Below are 19086 nucleotides of genomic sequence, written 5' to 3' on the forward strand. Positions count from 1 at the left end.
AGTCAAAAAGAAAGACCATGAGATAGAATTGTTTGGTCTCCTTTCACCAAACAAATGAAAAATGTAGACAAGAATCCTAGGGACACGAGGAGCCTAAATGCACTATAGTGAAACAATGCCTACATTGGAAAGTGATTCCTTCGTAGTATAGAATATGTCTCTAAGACATCTTAGTCACATTTATTGAAATGTTAGTAGAAAATTTTCTTAGAAATTTCCAAATCCACCAGAAAGAAAAAGTAGGAAGTTGATTGAATCCTAAGTTATAGACACCAGGTATAACTCGAAAAACAACATCACCCACATCACTAATCTCCTAGACAAATCAACTCTAGAAAAGAGGTGTTTAAGAAGATCCTTTTTGACAATTTCCATGTCATTGCATTGATAAGATAATGTCTTAGCTTTTGTATTTCAAAGATGAGAAAGAAATTGCTTTTCCATCATAGAGTAATAAGCATCCTAATTAACTAAATTATACATAATGTAATAGACTTCTCTTTCTTTACCATCATTTCTATACTAAGCCAATAAGGCTACTAGAGAATTAGGACAGATGATATATAAAGTAGAAAGTGTCAGTCTTGCATAGCTAGCATTAAGATAGGAGGATTAGCCAAATAAATCCCAATAGAATTAAAAGCATCCTAACATTCATCATCTCACTGAAAGCCACATCTATTTCTTCAATAATAGTGTGAATGGAAGGATACCATTGGACAACTAAGATATAAATCTATGAATCTCTTGAATATTCTATTTCAAATTACAAAGTTTTCATATTTTCTTGGGTTGAGGAATGTTAATAATTTTATCAATCTTGTTTGCATCAAGACTTTGATTCAATCTTGAGAGGCAATAAACCTTAGCATCTTGTGGGCATATACATCAAAGATGCACTGGGGATGGTTATGTCTCATCTTATAGAGTTTAAGTCTTTCAAGATAAGGTTATGATTGTCATGTGATCTTGATGAGTCATAGAATTAGTCAAGATGTCATCAATATAATATTCTAGTATCGTGTGAATGAAATCATGAATTATAAGAATCATTGTGTTTTGATAGGTTACTCTAAAATTCTTCAGCCCAAATGACATGACTGCATAACAAAAGGTACCACAAAGAGTTTCAAAGGATATCTTTTACTAATCTTCCAAATTAATAAGGACCTTATTGAAACCCAAGAAGTCACTTATAAAATAGAGAAATTTATTTCTTACATTTGAATCAAAACCCATATCAATATTAGGAAGACAAAAATCATCCTTAAGAGAAGCCTTAATGAGATCACGAAAGTCAATGGAATTTACACGAATGTTGCCACTATGTTTACTAACAATGATAATATTTGATATCCATGGTAGGTAGTCAATAGGATAGATCAAACCATATTTTAGAATTTTTTCTATCTAAATCTTGACCAAGAAAGAAATCTTTGGGATATAGAATGATATAATGAATCACTACAAATTCATCAATACCTAGCATATCCTCATATGGCTAAGTGAAGATATAAAAATAATGATGTAAGAGGTCAGAGAGTGATTTAGATGCTTCCAAAGAACATGAAATTTTCCAATCTTAAATACTTTTCAATAAGTCTTAAGATCCATGTAAACATCAAAAGAATATCCCTTAAGGAGATTATTATGGTCTTCAGGATGTAGCATAGACATATTCTTCATAAATAAACCTTCTTATTAGAGCTCACTAGGTTCTCCAAAATATGCTTGACTATTCAAATAATATGGGAATCGATTCTTATGGTGATAAGAAGGGAGATCAAAATATACACCTAGTAATTCTTCTAGAGTTAACTAAAGATAAAATATCTAAAGGAACTTCCTTAGAGTTTACTTCACTTTCAATATATTTAGGATGAACAAGTTCAAGAGGAAGAGGCTTGGTATAAATAATGTTAAGATTCAACCATGATATATCCTTAGAAGAGGTTGTGTGGTATCAAAATCCAACATTAGAGTGATGAGAGACTTAAATACCTTATTCATCATGTCCACAACCCGTACCTTCATAGTTGTACTTAGAAAGAAAATTATACCTCAGCCCAAAATGTGATTGTAACTCACAAGAGGCAAGAGGGCAAGTATAGAATATACAATAAATATGATAAATATGATAAGTATCACCTAGCTATATAGATGCATAATCATTTTTCTTAGCAAAGAAAAAGGAGATCTTAGGAATATTCAAGTGGGTTCAATATACTTTGTATTCCTTGATGTAAGATTCAATGAACTCCAAAGTTTCCCAATTTTTACCCAAACATACATCCAATTTAGAAGGAGATGAAGAAGAAGGAGAAGGAGTAGACTTGGGGTTGTCTTCTTTTGGAGGATCCTGCCTCTTAGGAGAATCATCTTTAGGGATGACCTTCTTGTGGACTTCCTTTGGGACACCACAGAAACCATTATGGACACATTAGAAGATACTAGTGTATTATAATTTTAAAAGATAGGTGTAAGCAAATCATGACTAGCTACTTGCATTTGACACAAGTACATAGCATCAAGGTCAAATGTGATTATAACTAGCTAATTGTTAGAAAATAAACTTAACAGAACCATGAAGTGTAGAAGTGGCTCCTCCAGAAGCATCAATCTAACGTCTACCCAAAAGAACATTATATTGTAAAGTCTCTAGCATAACATACACCAGGGTTGGAACAATACCTGGTCAAATCATTAAAGGCAATGTAACAATGTCTAAGGTAATTTTACTAGTGTTATCAAAATCACAAATGAGTAAAGAATATGAATAGCAAGAGAGCTTGAATCAACATTAATTTTAGGAAATAGATCAAGAATACAAACATTGAGTTTAAAACTAGTATCAATGAGAGTCTATTTAATGTTTTTGATTAAGGGAAAATAGGTTTTGATGGGCCCTTGAAACCGATTACTACAAGAAACACCAATGAGATATCCTTTTCAAGAATACATTAATCCAACATAGGAAGAAGATCCTTATAGAGTATAAAAAATATTCAAACAAGGAAGAGATAATTGTAAGAGAAATACTATAGAACAAGGGTAAAGGAAACCCTATCAATAATAGGTTGTATCGAAAGTGCAATGAGAAAGAGAAAGGATCCTTGTTTGAGACTACCTACCTCAATAAAATACAAAAAATATTCAAATAAGGAATCAAATAATTCTCAAGACAAAGGAAAGAGCCTTAAGGATGGATATTTACCAATAAAAAGGAGAGGGGATCACCAAGAAAGGATGCATGCCTCAAAACAGTTGTCCATGCCCCTATTTTATGGGTGAGGACCACTACACTAGATACTAATATGTTGCTACCATATAAAATGAATGGTTGTGTGTGATATTATCACACAATAAATGACATATAGTGAGGAAAAAAATAATAGCAAGAAGTATTATTTAAAAGGGAGATGACAATGGTGAAACTCGTCACCACTTATTATGTGAATAATACCAAATTTGAGAATTTATTTTATTTTACTTTTCAAGCCCTGGCATTCATTAGTGGAATGGAAATACACATGATCACACAGATGAAAGGAAATTTTTTTTTATTATGTTTATGATATTTTGTTCATTTTGGAGAAGGAAGAGTAATCAAGTTGGTTTTGAGAACTTGCAACAAAATATACTCCTTTTGACATGGAAGATAGGGAGTAGAAAGTAATCTTTTCCCTTGTGAAGAAAACTTTGACCAATCATAACAAGGATATATAGAGGCATTATATAATGTGGGAGAAGATGTAGATGAAGGAAAAAGTTGGAACCATAAACCATCTTTATAAAAATATGATCTATGTTTTACATGAGACTCGATACTTTGTTCCATACACACTAAACCATTTTAAGTATATCCAAGTTTAGAAAAAAATTTAAAACCAACCTTATAATATTTTTAAAATTATTAGTAGTAGAAGAATCAATTCTTTCACAAGAATGTGAAACCTTATTGGGTGTTGAGATGTAAAGATGAGAAGGGTCAATTTTAGAATCATTTGTTCCTTTTAGGGTAAAATCTAGAGAGCCCTAATCAGTATCAAGACGTGTTAGAAGAAGAAGAATTAGCTGGTAGATATTTAGAATTATCTTGGAAGATTTTTTTTTGGGTATTATGACATTTTATGGCCTATATAAGTGGTATCATAGTTGTTATGGCCTAGTATGGGTAGTTTTTTATGCTCGCGATCTCAATATTTTTTTCAAGAGCCTATGGGGTTTAATCATTTGTAATGCCCCAAGATAAAATTCAGCAACACAATAATGAAAATTTATTTAGATGTAACAAGTTGAGAGAGAGAGAGAGTACCATGCCACTAAAGGTGAGTTTTATGATTAAACAAACACATGATTTCATGCATACTATAGATGGAATATTTTTCTTTCATGCTTGTGTTACTACCAGTGATAAAACTTCCTAAAATAATTTGGACTGCCAGTGCCCATTTAAAGTAGCTATTTTCTAAGGTTCAATAACATTCACCCAAAACAACATAGAATTAATGCTAGATAACAAAAATTTAATAAATCTTCAGGGGCAAGATTGAGTCTTCTGATAGTTAGGAAAATAGCTAATCTAGTTCTATGGAATGCTCAATCAAAATTTATATGTTTATGTTGAATTTCAACCCTATTTCTTGAACCCTATAGATCCAATCTCAAATCCCTAGATATATATTAAAATTTAACAAAACATCAATGAAGAAAAATCAAACATGTAAAATCATAAAATAAATCAAATGATACCTCCACACATTCAAATGGGCTTTATCTTCATTGTTCTCCTATTTCCATTAATCTTTTTTTTGAGGAGTTGCTCTCAAATTTTTATGCTCGCACAAGAGCTCAATGAAAAAGGATGTGTTTGTGATTATGTAGACTTCATGTAAGCTATCATTTCAGTAGAGTATAAGTATGCTCCAAGATTTGATGTGTAAGATGAGAAGAGGAAGCGTCTTTTATAGAGAACATCCTAAAAATAGAGGGTTAGGATTAAGAGGTAAGATAAAGGGTAGATAGAAGAAATAATAAAATGAAGGAGATGGTTAAGATGGATTATGGAAAGGTGAAAAGGATACATGAATCACAAAATCACAAAATCAGATACCGGTTAGAGCAGTCAATACCAGTTGGAATAAAACTAGTGAATCATTGTCTAGGAATCTTCCGCTTGATCTTCACCTTCAACTTCATATTCACTTTGATGCTGACTTAGTATTACCTCAGGTTATATCTTAGGCAGATACTAGTTGACACACAATACTAGTTTGTGATAGACCTTAAATATACCGGTTGGTAGTAAAAACCAATTGAAGTTATACAGGTAGTCAATGTAATCATATATGTGTGTGAGTGTTTAATAAATGACAATAAGTGATGAATAGATTACAATCATCATCAAGAAAACACTATGAGCCTAAGTCCTAGGTTCTCCTATTCCAGTCATCCAATAGGGTGAATATCAGTAGGGAGGCTTATCTAGGGCCCTCAGATGGTCAACTTGTCGTAGGATCTTGTTGCTCATTTGGAACACCATCAAGAGATTGCTCAACGAGTAGAGTCCCATTAGTCCTAGCATCAGGAGAGAGAGAGAACTCATACTCCACCTTGTAATTGTAAAACAACTGATAATGATTCCATTTTGGCTCAACACATGAGGGACCTTCTCAGGTCTCAACCATTGACTTTTGATGGCATGGGCACTAGATTTGAGGCTAAGACTTGGCTTATTGATTTGGATAGATTGTTTTCTATGCATACTTATAGTAGTAATACTAAGGCCAAGTTTTCTATCATGCACCTCAAAGGTTTCATATATATGTGGTGGTATGTAGAGGAACAAAAGATTCATCTCTAACTTGCTTCAGTACCTTGAGAAATATTATTGGAGAGGTTTCATGCTCAATTCTTATCTAACCAACAGAGACAAAGGAGAGCAGATGAGTTTCATGACTTACGTTAGATGTCTATGAGATTAAGCAATATGCAAATATTATAGATTATTAGGCTATGCTAGTACAACATTATGTTTAGGGTCTCAATTCCTACATTAGTGGGGGAGTTAGGGTTTTTTAGCCTAAAACTATGGAGGCTATATGACTAAGAAGGCATGATTAACATAGGAGAAACTAGCCATAGCTGTTGGAGGTCAGTCAGGTGTATAGGTGGTCAGTGCCTCTCCACCAAGTTCAGGTGCAAGAGGTAATTAGATTTATGCATCAAAATCTAACATAAATTTTTCAGCACCTCCAAAGGGAGAACATTTTTAGAAGAAACAAAAGAACTCTAAAAAATTTCAATATTCTTGTGGTGGATATTTTCAATCATCAAAGGATTTTAACTATCATCGTAATAATTACAATCAACCCAGTCAGTCTATTCAGAGTACACCACGGTTCTCTTGTAGAGGTAATGTTTAGCATTCTAGTGCACCTTCTAAAGGTAGAAGTTTTGGTAGAGGATGTTTTTCATCCAATCAATAGGTGAAATTGTAGTTAATTATCCTTAGAGAACCACTTCTATACCTTGTTAAAGATCAATTACTTTTGAGCCCATACTAGGAGATGTTGGTAGATCTCACTGAGTATTTAGAGCCATTGATAACCACGAGGTTGAGAATCAAGGAACAGTGTATGAGACATCAAGTGTGTTAGGTGGTATTTCTATTTCTATCTTGTTTGATTCTAGTTCTTCTAATTCTTTTATTTCCCTTTCCCTAGTTGAGAGCCTTGCACTAGCAGTATCAAGGCAATAAGATAGGTGGCAAGTAGAGTTGGCAACTAGATCTAAGCTAGTTGTATATTACATTGTTTGTTGTTGGATGCTAGATATAGGAGTTCTCACCTCCATTATGGATCTTTGAATTCTTCCTTATGGATCCTCTAAAGTAGTTATGGGAATTGATTGGTTGCAAGTGCACTAGGATCACATTGATTATCCTATAAAATAGTGTAGTATGTAGATGATATCGGTAGGAGTGTGGACTAGAATGGATATGAATAAGCAATGCAGGTGGATTCCAAACAAAAGTTGGAGCTAGGCATGAAAAAGAAAATAGATTCCTTGATGCCAAATAATCTGGCTAAGTGTGATTTCTAATAGACCGAAGTGAAGCATTTGGGTCATTATTATTTCTAGAGAGGATATTGCTATGGATTCTTCTAAGATCCAAGCAATTGTGGATTGGCCAACACATACTAATGTGATGGATGATCATTGTGTGGATCGGCAGTTTTTTGTAGGAGGTAAGGTGTTTTTGAGAGTACGTTAGCATAAGAGTCCTATTGATTATAGAAAAGGCTCTAAGAAAGCACCTTGTTTTGATGACTCATTTGAGGTTTTGGAGAGGATTGGTCCTGTAGCTTACCATCTACCTTTGGCATCCAAATTGTCTCGCATCCATGATGTATTTCATGTATCATTTTTTATGCCTTACTTTCTTGATGTGACATATGTATTGGATTAGAATTCTTTATAGGTAGAGGACAGACAAATTTCTTTGGAACCCATGCACATTTTGCAATGTCAGGATCTAACCCTCAAGGATCAAGAGGTAGAGCTCCCAATCCCTCCTACGACATGCACATAAAAAAAGTCATAGTTAAATTTAGTTTTTTGACAAATCCTTTGGAAGAAAGATAGTTAAGAGTGAGAACTAGAATATGTGTATATTTTTGTAATTTTTTGTTGAGTACTTTTTTTTAATGACATTTCCAATCAAGCACATCCTGAAAAATTAGGTAGTTGTTCATGCGTGAAGCATAAGTTGCACTAAACAAATCATAAATACATTTTTTTTTTTTAAATTGTAAATAATCAAGTGCACTATAATAATATATAAAGTTTTTTAAATTTGGATAAGTATATCAAAAGTTATTTAAAAAATGGTGCACCTATGTCTGTGAGAACTATAGAGACACTAGTAAAAGAAATTCAATAATAATATGTTATTGTTGTTAAAAATTTTTAAAAAATTATATAGTTAGAAAGCTTAGAAGATGGGTTAAAATATGGTGGCAATTTTAGATATACCCACTTGATGAAGTGTACACCTGATTATGACAAAGTCAAGAAACCAAGTTGATAAAATAAAACACATCAAAAAGGAGGGAAATGGAGGGAAATCAAACTTCCAGACCATAGCTTTGTTATCCAGGCCCATTTCCAAGCCTAAATAGTCAAAAGAGTGTATGGGGTACTTATGATATAAAAAGCGCATATGGGGTACTTATGGTGTAAGAAGCATGTACATTTTCCGTACGCTCTATCTTAACACTTCAGGGATGACGCAAAGAGAGGCTGGGAAGGGCTGCTAATCTTCGTTCAGATCATGGACATTGTAGATGTGATGAGGTAGGAGAGTGGAGGGAGAGTGGTGGAGAATGTGAGCTCTAGGAGGTGGATTAAGAGGAGACTATCCGCAAAATTAGTTAAATAGGTGGCAGATGATGAAAAAGGTAGATGGGATGGAAGGATGGTTTCTCCGGGCCTACGAGGAGCAACGAGCAAGGATGCAGAAGGAAGGAAAGGGCGACAACATGTCGTAAGAGGAGGCTCTTGCCATAATTGGGTGGCTAGTGAATCAAGTGCCTCAGCTGCAAGAGGCGTGAAGGAGGAATCATGAATAAGTTATAATAGGCACGATACCCATAGGTGCCATTTTTCTTTGCTCTCTTTTTCAGTTAAATTTATAGTTGAACTTTAAACTTCAAGTTGAAATGGCTATTTTTTGACAGGCAAGATGTACTATGTTTTTTCATACTTTTAGTACGGGGGGTTTGTGTTGGCGCTAGTTACTAGTTTTGAAGTCCAGCTTTTTGGGAGGGTGGTGATGGTAGTGTTATGGATATTTTATTTTGGGAGCTTTTTGATAGCTAATTATCTTTCTGAAGTTCTAATGCTTATATTTCAAATAAATAAAATATATATTTTATCGATAAAAATAAAAGTGCGTACACTCTATCTTAACTATAACAATGCGTACACGCTATGTTTGTTTAAATTTAGGGTGTGTGTATAATATGATATTGTATATAATATAATTTTATATATAATATACAATATTTATATATATATATATATATAATATATTAAGTATATATACACACATATAAGTGTATTGTCTCCCCCTCTCAAGCGCATACAAGGTGCCTCTCTCTCTCTCTCTCTCTCTCTCTCTCTCTCTCTCTCTCTCTCTCTCTCTCTCTCTCTCTCTCTCTCTCTCTCTCTCTCTCTCTCTCTCTCTCCCTCTCCCTCTCTCCCCTTCTCCCTTCCTCCATACCCCATCCCTCTCTCTCTTCTTCTTTCCCTCCCTCCCTTTATATCCCACTACAACTATGTCTGCACTTTTATAGAAGTAAGTGAATTTATTTCTTGTCTGCAACTTCCTCTTTGATTTTTATCATGCTATGAACCCTTACAAAACCATATGGTGTTGTTATGTGTCTTATGGTGTCCTATGACCCCTAGGATACCTTATGACCCCTTAAGAAATCACATGGTATCTTTAGGGGTCATATGGTGTCGTAAGGGGTCATATGGTCTTCAACGACCCCTTAGGACACCATTTGACCCCTTAGGACCCCATATGGTGTTGTTATCGGTTGTATGGTGTCCTAAAATGTCATATAGTGTTGTTTGACCCCTTAGGACATCATTTGGTGTCATTATGGGTTGTATGGTGTGCTTAAGGGTCGTATGGTGTCCTATTACCTCTTAGGACTCCATATGACCTCTTATGTGTTGTTATGGGTCATATCGTGTTCTAAGGAGTCATATGGTGTCCTATGACCCCTTAGACCACATGCATGGATCCTTAGGATACCATATGACCCCTAAGAATACCATATGACCCTAGAGAGGGAGAGAGGAGGAGTAGAGGGATGGAATGGGAGAGAGATACACCTAAGAGAGGAGGAGAGTGAGATAGATAGATAGAGATTGAGAGGGAGAGATTACAAATAAATGAGAGAAAGAGAGATGGAGAGAGAGAGAGGGGGGAGACAGAGATAGAGAAAGGAAAAGGGAGGGGGACAGAGAGATGGAGAGAGAGAGAGAAATAGAGGGAGAGATAGAGATAGAGAGCGACACATAGAAGGGGACTCAGAGAGAGAGAGAGGGAGGGAGTGGGTGAGACATAGAGAGATCTAAGAGGTGGATAGAGGGATTGGGAGAGAAAGAGAGACCTAAGAGGTGGAGGGAGGGAAGGAGAGAAAGGGTGAGAGATAGAGAGAGTCTAAGTGAGAGGGAGGAAGGGATCGAATGATATTACAAGAGACTAGAGAGAGAGAGGTGCAAAGAGAGGGAGAGAGGGAGAGAGTGAGAAAGAGAGGTAATGAGAAAGGGAGGGCAGGAGATAAAGAGATAGAGGGTGAGAGGAAGAGACTTCATAGATAAAAAATGAGAGAGAGAGAGACTTAAGTGAAAAATAGAGATTTTATTCTCTCCCCTTCTATCTTCCTCTATACCCCTTGTTCTCTCCCTTCCCCCTCCTTATCTCTCCCTCCTCTCTCTCTCTCTCTATCTCCCTCTCTCTCTCCCTCTCTCCCCTTCTCCCTTCCTCCATACCCCTTCCTCTCTCTCTCCCTCACTCACTCCCTCCCTCCTCTCTCCCTCCCCCTCCTCTCTCCCTCCCCATCCTTATCTCTCCCTCCCCCTACTCTCCCCCCTCTCCCTCTCGCTCCCTCCCTCTTTCTCCTCTCTCTTCTCTCTCTCTCTCTCTCTCTCTCTCTCTCTCTCTCTCTCTCTCTCCCTCTCTCTCTCTCTCTCTCCCTCCCCTCTTATCTCCCTCCCCCTCCTCTCTCCCTCCCCCACTCCTTCTCTCTCTCCCTACCCCTACTCTCCCCCCCTCTCTCTCTCTCTCTCTCTCTCTCTCTCTCTCTCTCTCTCTCTCTCTCTCTCTCTCTCTCTCTCTGTCTCTCTCTCTCTGTTTACCTTCACATTTTATCTACTAAAAATAGCACGTACGGGGTACTGAACCTATTAGTTCACCACCCTTCCATAACATTTTTAAGGAGTAGGAGCATGTACATGATACTTATTACTTGTAAGCGCGTACACGGTACTGAGCCTATTAGTTCGCTGCACTGCAATAACATTTTTAAGGTGTAGGAGCGTGTACGCACTACTTATTATTACAGAGTGGGAAAAAAATACCATTGGGCTTGCCAACATTTTATGGACTAACAACACACACGCGATTATTAATATAGCGCATATGGGGTACTTATACAAAATGGAGTAGTTGAAAGGAAGAACATAACTATTTTGGATGCAGCTAGATTTATGATGATGGAAGCCAAATTGCCGCATATCTATTGGAGAGAAGTAGTGAGTACAATAGTCTACACACTGAACAAAGTTCATATTAAAGGTGAAACCAGTAAGGCCCCTTATGAATTATGGTTTGGACATACACCTACTATTAAGTATTTCAGAATTTTGGGGAGTAAATGCTATATCAAAAGAGATGATTCAATTGGAAAGTTTGATCCTAGATGTGATGAAGGAATATTTCTTGGTTATTCAATTCAAAGAAAATCATATAGATGTTATAACAAAAGATTGCAGAAAATTGTTGAGAGTGCTGATGTGAAAGTGGATGAACAGTATAGAAATCAATTTGTATCATATGATAGGGAACCAACAATGGAAATGATCATAACAAAACTGGCAATGCCTCAACCAGTATAGGAAGATGAAATAGTTACACCAGCATAGTCTGGACATTCAACTATGACTAATGATCAGAGCAGTGAACTTGAAGTTCAAAAGACACCAAGGTATGTAAGATTAAATCATTTTGAAGATCAAATTATTGGAGATAGAAACAAGGGAGTTATGACAAGAAGAAAAATGACAAATGAAGAGGCATGTCTTATTTCTCAAATTGAACCAGCAACAGTTATTGATGCTTGTAAGGATAAACATTGGTTAAAGGCTATGGAAGATGAATTAGATCAGATAGAAAAGAATGAAACTTGGTCTTTAGTTCCCCAACCTAAAAATAAGAATGCTATTGGAAATAAATGGGGTTTTAGGAATAAAATGAATGAGGATGGTCAAGTTATAAGAAAAAAGGCTAGATTAGTTTGTAAAGGATATTCTCAAATGGAAGGAATTGATTATGGTGAGACATTTGCACCTATGCCCAGAATTGAAGTTGTTAGACTATTTCTTGCCTATGTAGCTTATAAGAACTATAAGGTTTATCAGATGGATGTCAAATGTGCATTTTTGAATGATGAGCTTGAGGAAGAAGTTTACATTGAGCAACTTGATGGATTTTCATTGACAGATGATAAATATATGGTTTGCAGATTGAAGAAAGCTTTATATGGTTTAAAACATGATCCTAAAGCTTTCTATGCAAGGTTGGATAAATATCTTTTGAAGCTTGGTTTTACTAAAGGCAGTGCTGATATTAATCTATACTATAAGATCACTGATAATGATATTTTTATTATTGAAGTTTTTGTTGATGATATCATTTTTGGAGGAGAAGATAAATTGTGCATGGAATTTCCTAACAACATGAAAAATGAATTTTGAAATGTCCATGATTGGTGAAATGAAATTTTTCTTAGGTTTGCAAATTAGCAAACTAATAAAGGAATTGTTATCTGTCAAACTAAGTATCTAAGGGAATTGTTGAAAAAGTTTGGTATGGAGAACTCCAAACCGGTAGGTACTCCTATGGCCACAAATGAGAAATTATCTACCAAGGACACTTCTACATGGGTAAATCCGACAAGGTATAAATCTATGATTGGTGGTTTGTTATATTTGACTCAGACTAGACCTGACATTATGAATGCGGTAAGTATTGTTTCAAGAGAACAAAGTAATCCTAAAGAAAATCATGAATGTGCAGTAAAGAGAATATTGTGGTATTTGCAAGGAACAACAAAATATGGTTTATGGTATTCCAGAAATGATGATTTCACTTTATGTGTGTATACTGACTCAAATTGGGCAGGTGATACTGATGACATGAAGAGCACTTCTAGTGGAGCTTTCTTTCTTGGGAAGAAATTGGTTTCATGGATAAGCAAAAAATAGTCATGCATTTCTTTATCTACTGCAAAAGCTGAGTATGTTACAGCAACAACTAATTGCACTCAAGTTTTGTGGATGAAGCAAATGTTGAAGGATATCAGGGTAAATTGTAGTGAACCAATAGTTATCTACTGTGATAACTCTGTAGCTATTGACATGTCTAAGAATCTGGTATTTCACTCTAAGACTAAGCATATTTCAATAAAGTATAACTTTCTGAAGGATAAGGTAGAAGCAAGGGAAGTCACATTGGTTTATATGAACACTAAGGAACAGATTGTAGACATGTTAACTAAACCACTGTCTAAGGAATCATTTGAATACTTAAGAGATAGGTTAGGGGTTTCTGCCCCTCCAGCAGAGACTTGATTGATGAAGTTTGTCATCAGTCTGCTATGCATCATCAGGAGAAATTATTCATTCTGACACTGATGAATGGTTCTACTAATTAGGGGGAGTAGTCATCTTTCATATTTAGAGGTTTATATCATTTCTTTGATATTTTTTTCAGATTTCTAGCATTCATGACAAAGGGGGAGAGATATTGATGTGAAAATAAAAGAAAAAATTGTATACATTGGGGAGAAAGATTTGTTCAAATCCCTACAAAGATATCATTCACTGGGGGAGAGTTATTGATTGATGGTTGTCTTCCATAGGGGGAGACTTGTTTGGCATTTTTTGGTACTTAGATGTTTTTCACATCTAGTGTTTCCATCAATGTCAAAGGGGGATATTGTTGGCATTATGGGTGAATTGATTATGTGTGGCATTAATGTTTTGTCATTGATGTCAATACTAGTTGTTACTAACAGACAGATTCACACTGGTTGATATGGATGGTTACTGGTAGACAGGTTGCGAGTATATGATCTAGTGTTACTGGTAGAAGAGATTATCTAGTTGGCACTTCTGGCATGATTGGATCAGTGAATTATATTGGATTTCATATCTTATTTTCTCCATAAGCATGTTTTGGTTAGTTGGTATTGGCTTGGTAATTGGATGTTATCATACACACTGGTAAACCCTTACCGATACTAGTATAAGGATTTACTGGCAGAGCTTTCAATGAATAATTATGACAAGATGTATAAGTGGTGTTGATGTAGCTTCTTGATGCTGCTGAAGATGTTCATTGATCGTGTTTCAATTGCTAGAAGATGTTTCTTTGGTGTGGTGGACCAAAAGTAGGTCTCATACCTATCAAGGTTATGGACCGACATCATGCTAGCGTGTACTCTACATGTTACCTGGATGTTTCAAGATGGTTTATTTATTTTCTATTATTATTTTGGTCTTAAGTCGACATGGCATATCATTATAAAAAGGAATTATGTAATAATCTTAATGTAATATCTTTAGGTAGCCGACCTAATTAGTTTAGGCCTTAGGGTTTGTATAAATAAGAGGTAAAACTCTTTGTAAAGTATCATGGTTATAGAAAAGGTCATGGTCAATGAATGCAATGTGAGAATATTGTAATATCACTGAGACAAAAGAGATGGTTGATCATTGGTGATCGGATTGGATTCAGAAGAGGATTTAGTCCTCTAGCATAGAGCTTAACCGAGACTATAATCAGGCATATTAGATGCTATTTCCAGTAGTTCACTTCATTGGATTGTTGTCCATTTATCTTGAGAAGGTTGTAGCCTCTCTGTAGTTAGTGAGACTCTTTTGTAATGAGTAGTACGCTCTAGGTAGTGTGCCTTCCTGCAAGTGTAGACCCCTCATTGTAACACATTCTTTTTGCAAAAGTATCATCTGACTGTGGGTAGGTCTCCCACCATAGATTTTCCCTTTTCAAGTTTTCCACGTACAAATCATGGTGTTATGTGGTATCGTTGCTTTACATTGATTATCAGTTTAATTGCTAAGTTGTATTGTTTACCGATATCTATTTTTGTTAGTTCTTTACTAGTACTTGATCTTTGTAAGGTTATATTGTGGATTAAAAGTTATAATCTGTTAACAACTGATTCACCCCCCCCCCCCCCCACCCTTCTCAGTTTATCACCAGTTATCCTAACAATATCTACATGTATTGGTCATTATATAACCAAAACTAACACTATATGATCCTAAAATTTTGGTGGATCATCAAAATCAAGCCTCTTCGATGCAATATGCAGCTCTGTAAATGGTTGCAAAACAACAATTCAAAAACCAAGTTATAATTATTTTATAGAAAATAATTCACAATTAACAACATAACTATGCATTTAACTATAATTCCTTTGCAATTGAAATGTAGATTACCTCATCGGCTGATCTAGAGATAATGTCTTCACTCTCCTCTCCTTGTCACTCTTAGGAGATTTATTAAAGACATACTTAAAAGGATCCACGTTATGGTTGTACCATGAAGCGGTCTATTTTAGATTAAATATACAATTAATACAATGTACTAACATAAATATATCAAAAACACTTAAAAGCTATAATATAAAGAACAATGACGTACTCGTGCCTGAGATGCTTCTCCAATGGACTAAAGATGGCTTACCATCGATGGAGAAACTATCGCTATTACCTATACAAAAAATGATCAAAGATTAAATAGAATTAATATAATGATAAGTATTGTAGGTTAAACAAAATTAATGTAGTATATCAAACAAAAGTGTATTGGATCCTAAGATGCTTCTCTAGTGCACGGAGGAGGGCTCACCATTGATGAAACAACTATTGATATTTCCTATATGAAAAAATTATAAGATTATAATATATCACAAGTTCACATGTACGCGTGCATATAATCATGAAATAAATAAAATAAAGAAGTAGAGATGCATACCTCTGTGCTCTCTTGATCCACGGGCAAATCAGGTACATTCAACAAATCCACATAGCTCAATGCTCATTGTACATGTAAAATAGATTGAAAAACACTAATCAATCTACAAAACCCCAACTAATACTTGATTTCAACATTTTAAAACAATTGTATAGCTAAAAATGTGTTCAATTACCTTCTTCCCATGTTTTGGCATCTTCGAGGAATTATTTTTCTTAGGACGAGGCCTAGACGCGGAGGGGGTACCCTAAAAAAATAAAATTAAAATGAGATATTAGTATAGATAATATATTAAACATAATCTAAAAAGTCTAAAATAAAATGACTTTCATATTCTATGAAAATAATATATAAAAAGGGTTGTACAAAATCTGATACCGTATAGCCTTGTAGGCCAAAATCAATTGTTGAGAGCATGATGTCAACAATCTGGGATATTTGGTCCCCTATCAACACCTACAAACCAACAATTGGACCAAGCATTAAAGATAGTTAGTATATCTTGTAATATTTTTGAATTTAAAGTGTACTATTCTATTTTAACATGTTACAAAATTTATACTTCAGGCATCGAAGTTGTAGCTGTAGTAACTGGGGGAGGAGTATGGGATACCGCTGCTGCATCCTAAAATGCATATTATTTGTCTCAATTTAAATCGATAAATAAAACGTTATGAATTCAAATCAACACACGTGTGTCTATCGCTGATGGGCAAACACCATGTCCATCAACTCATTTATCAATGCAAAATCCTTAGTCATACAGGCCTGCCATCTACTCCCATAAATCGTGCATAGATGAGATGTGGATCCATCTGCATTGGCCACATTATCTATCCCCGAGCATATCCTTAAGAAACTAACACACATATGTTGAATGGAGTCTCTCTTGCCACTTGGAGAAACTAATGGCTCATCATCTAGTACAATAGGGTGTGCTAATGACATCCCATGCTGGATGATGGCACCAGTCAATGTTGTGGCCACCTGAAGAGTCTGTAGATCCATCAACTCTTTCAGCTCTACTGGGACAACCCAATGCACCTTGGGTTTGGGTGCTAGGGGGCGATGACTCTCTACGGCTAGTCGCTTATGGGATCTAGGTCTATCTTGGGCAGAGCCACCACCTCTATCATGGAACTCTCTCACATCAAAATAGTTTGGCCACACATTGAGCACAAACTCACAATATACTTTTCTCACAAAATACAATGACACCTCATAATTATTACAAGGTGGATCATCAAAGACCATCGACCACCTCGGCCAAAAAGGATTCTTCATCTGCATATTGGTACACCAATGCATGGGAAACCTCTTTTCATTAAGAGGTAACAACTGACCAGTTTAAGGATCAACAAAAAGCGCACATATTCGTTATTTACTAATATTTTTATTTTGCACTCCCTCGTATGATAACCCATCAACATAGTATTGACGACACTTATCCCTAAATTTTCCCCATTTTGTAATTTGTGTGGAAACACTTATGACACCACTAGCTAATGTTTCTAGGCTACTGGTGAGGGATTTATGATGATCAAGTTTGAATGTTTTCAATTTATCAATCAGTCTATTGATTTTAGACATATTTTTCACTAACTGATTAATTAATTGCTCCTGTGTTTCAGGTGTGCAGTCAAAAGGAGGAATTGGTGGTGTATCTTGTGTCTTTTCAAGAGGTGCCTTTTGTTGTTCTTTTTGTGGATTATCAGAATCTGGTTTTTGAAACAAAAAATGAAAAAACTTAATCAAAATTAATGAAATTAAATTCAAAATGTAAAACAAATTGAACAAATGAGAAAGAAAGACAAAAATTAACAAAAACTAACCTTGATCCATAGTATCTAGAGGAGAAATGAGGCACCCCATTTGTATTTTGGAGGAGAAATGAGGCACCCCATTTGTGGTTTAGCGGAGAAAATGGGAAAAAAACATGGTTGTCATGGGAAAATAAGACCCAGTTTTTTTTTAAAACTTTTCTTGACAGGTACCGCATACGCAGTCCTTTAGCGCTTATTAGCATGTATGTGCTCATTCTCCTAAAGGTAGCGCATACACACTCAATTTCCTAAAAGTGGCGTGTACTCGCTACCTTTTCTAGGCTCACAAACAATGGACCTAAGCGCGTACGTAGTGATTTAAAATTTTATAACCATGTACGCGCTGCTTGTTTTTCCATGTTTTTTTGGGTGGTGTCTTCTTTTCTGACCACAATCTTTGTTCACATACCCTAATTTTATATGTTCTAATTTGTAATTGATAAATAGTATTTATTATGAGTTTAATATTTTTTTTTTATCAATCATAGCTGAAATGGTTTTCACTTTTGATTGGAGCTATGAACCAATGAGACCACATTTTTTAGAGGCCTCATCCTCATGTTTTTTCATCAATAACATCTTTATATCTCCTTGTGTTGTCCTATCTTTCACACCTGGGCATCACCTTATCTCTCCATTACATTGTGGGGTCATCCCATTGTGAGTTTAATATTATTAATTGATTATTTTATGGAATTATATTATTGGAGCTTTTTCGTTGGGAATTTAATTGTTAATTATTTATTCTTTTATTTCATTGTCTTTATTGGTTAATTAGGAGTTTTATTTAGTAATTATTTTTTATTATTTTACCCTTTATTTTCAAAGGTGGAATGGGAGTGAGCCTTATGCTTTGCATTGAAATTTATGTTTGAAATTTTATGCATGAAAGATTATTTTTAGGATTTTTTCTTTATGTTCTATTTATGGCTTTTTTAGAGGAGTTTTTCATTATTATTGCATTGCGTAAGGACCCGTTAGTCCTAACCTAAATGTATCCTTCGTGATTAAATCATAATTGCAATCTAATTAAATTTCCATTAATGCACATGTGAGATCTAAGTTAACTAACATGCATTAAAATAAATTAAGTGAAACTTAATATTTATGCGGTGTATGTCTAACATGCAATACTTATCATGCAACATAGAAAAAGTAAAGTAGAAGTAAAGTTCGCATGAATTAACATGAAATTAGATTAACATGCAAAAACTCATAATTAATGTACCATTTTTAAGTTAACTAATCGAAATTAAGTGTGAACATGCATGCATCATGAAACAAAAATTAACCAAAGTAAATTAAATCATGCACAGAAAGACACATGTTATTAGGTTAGTAGGTTAGTGGTTTTTGTTGGCACTGCACACTCTAATAATAATTGTAGATGATTGAAGGTAT

Source organism: Cryptomeria japonica, chromosome 3, assembly GCF_030272615.1.
Source record: "Cryptomeria japonica chromosome 3, Sugi_1.0, whole genome shotgun sequence".
In the NCBI taxonomy this organism is placed as follows: domain Eukaryota; kingdom Viridiplantae; phylum Streptophyta; class Pinopsida; order Cupressales; family Cupressaceae; genus Cryptomeria; species Cryptomeria japonica.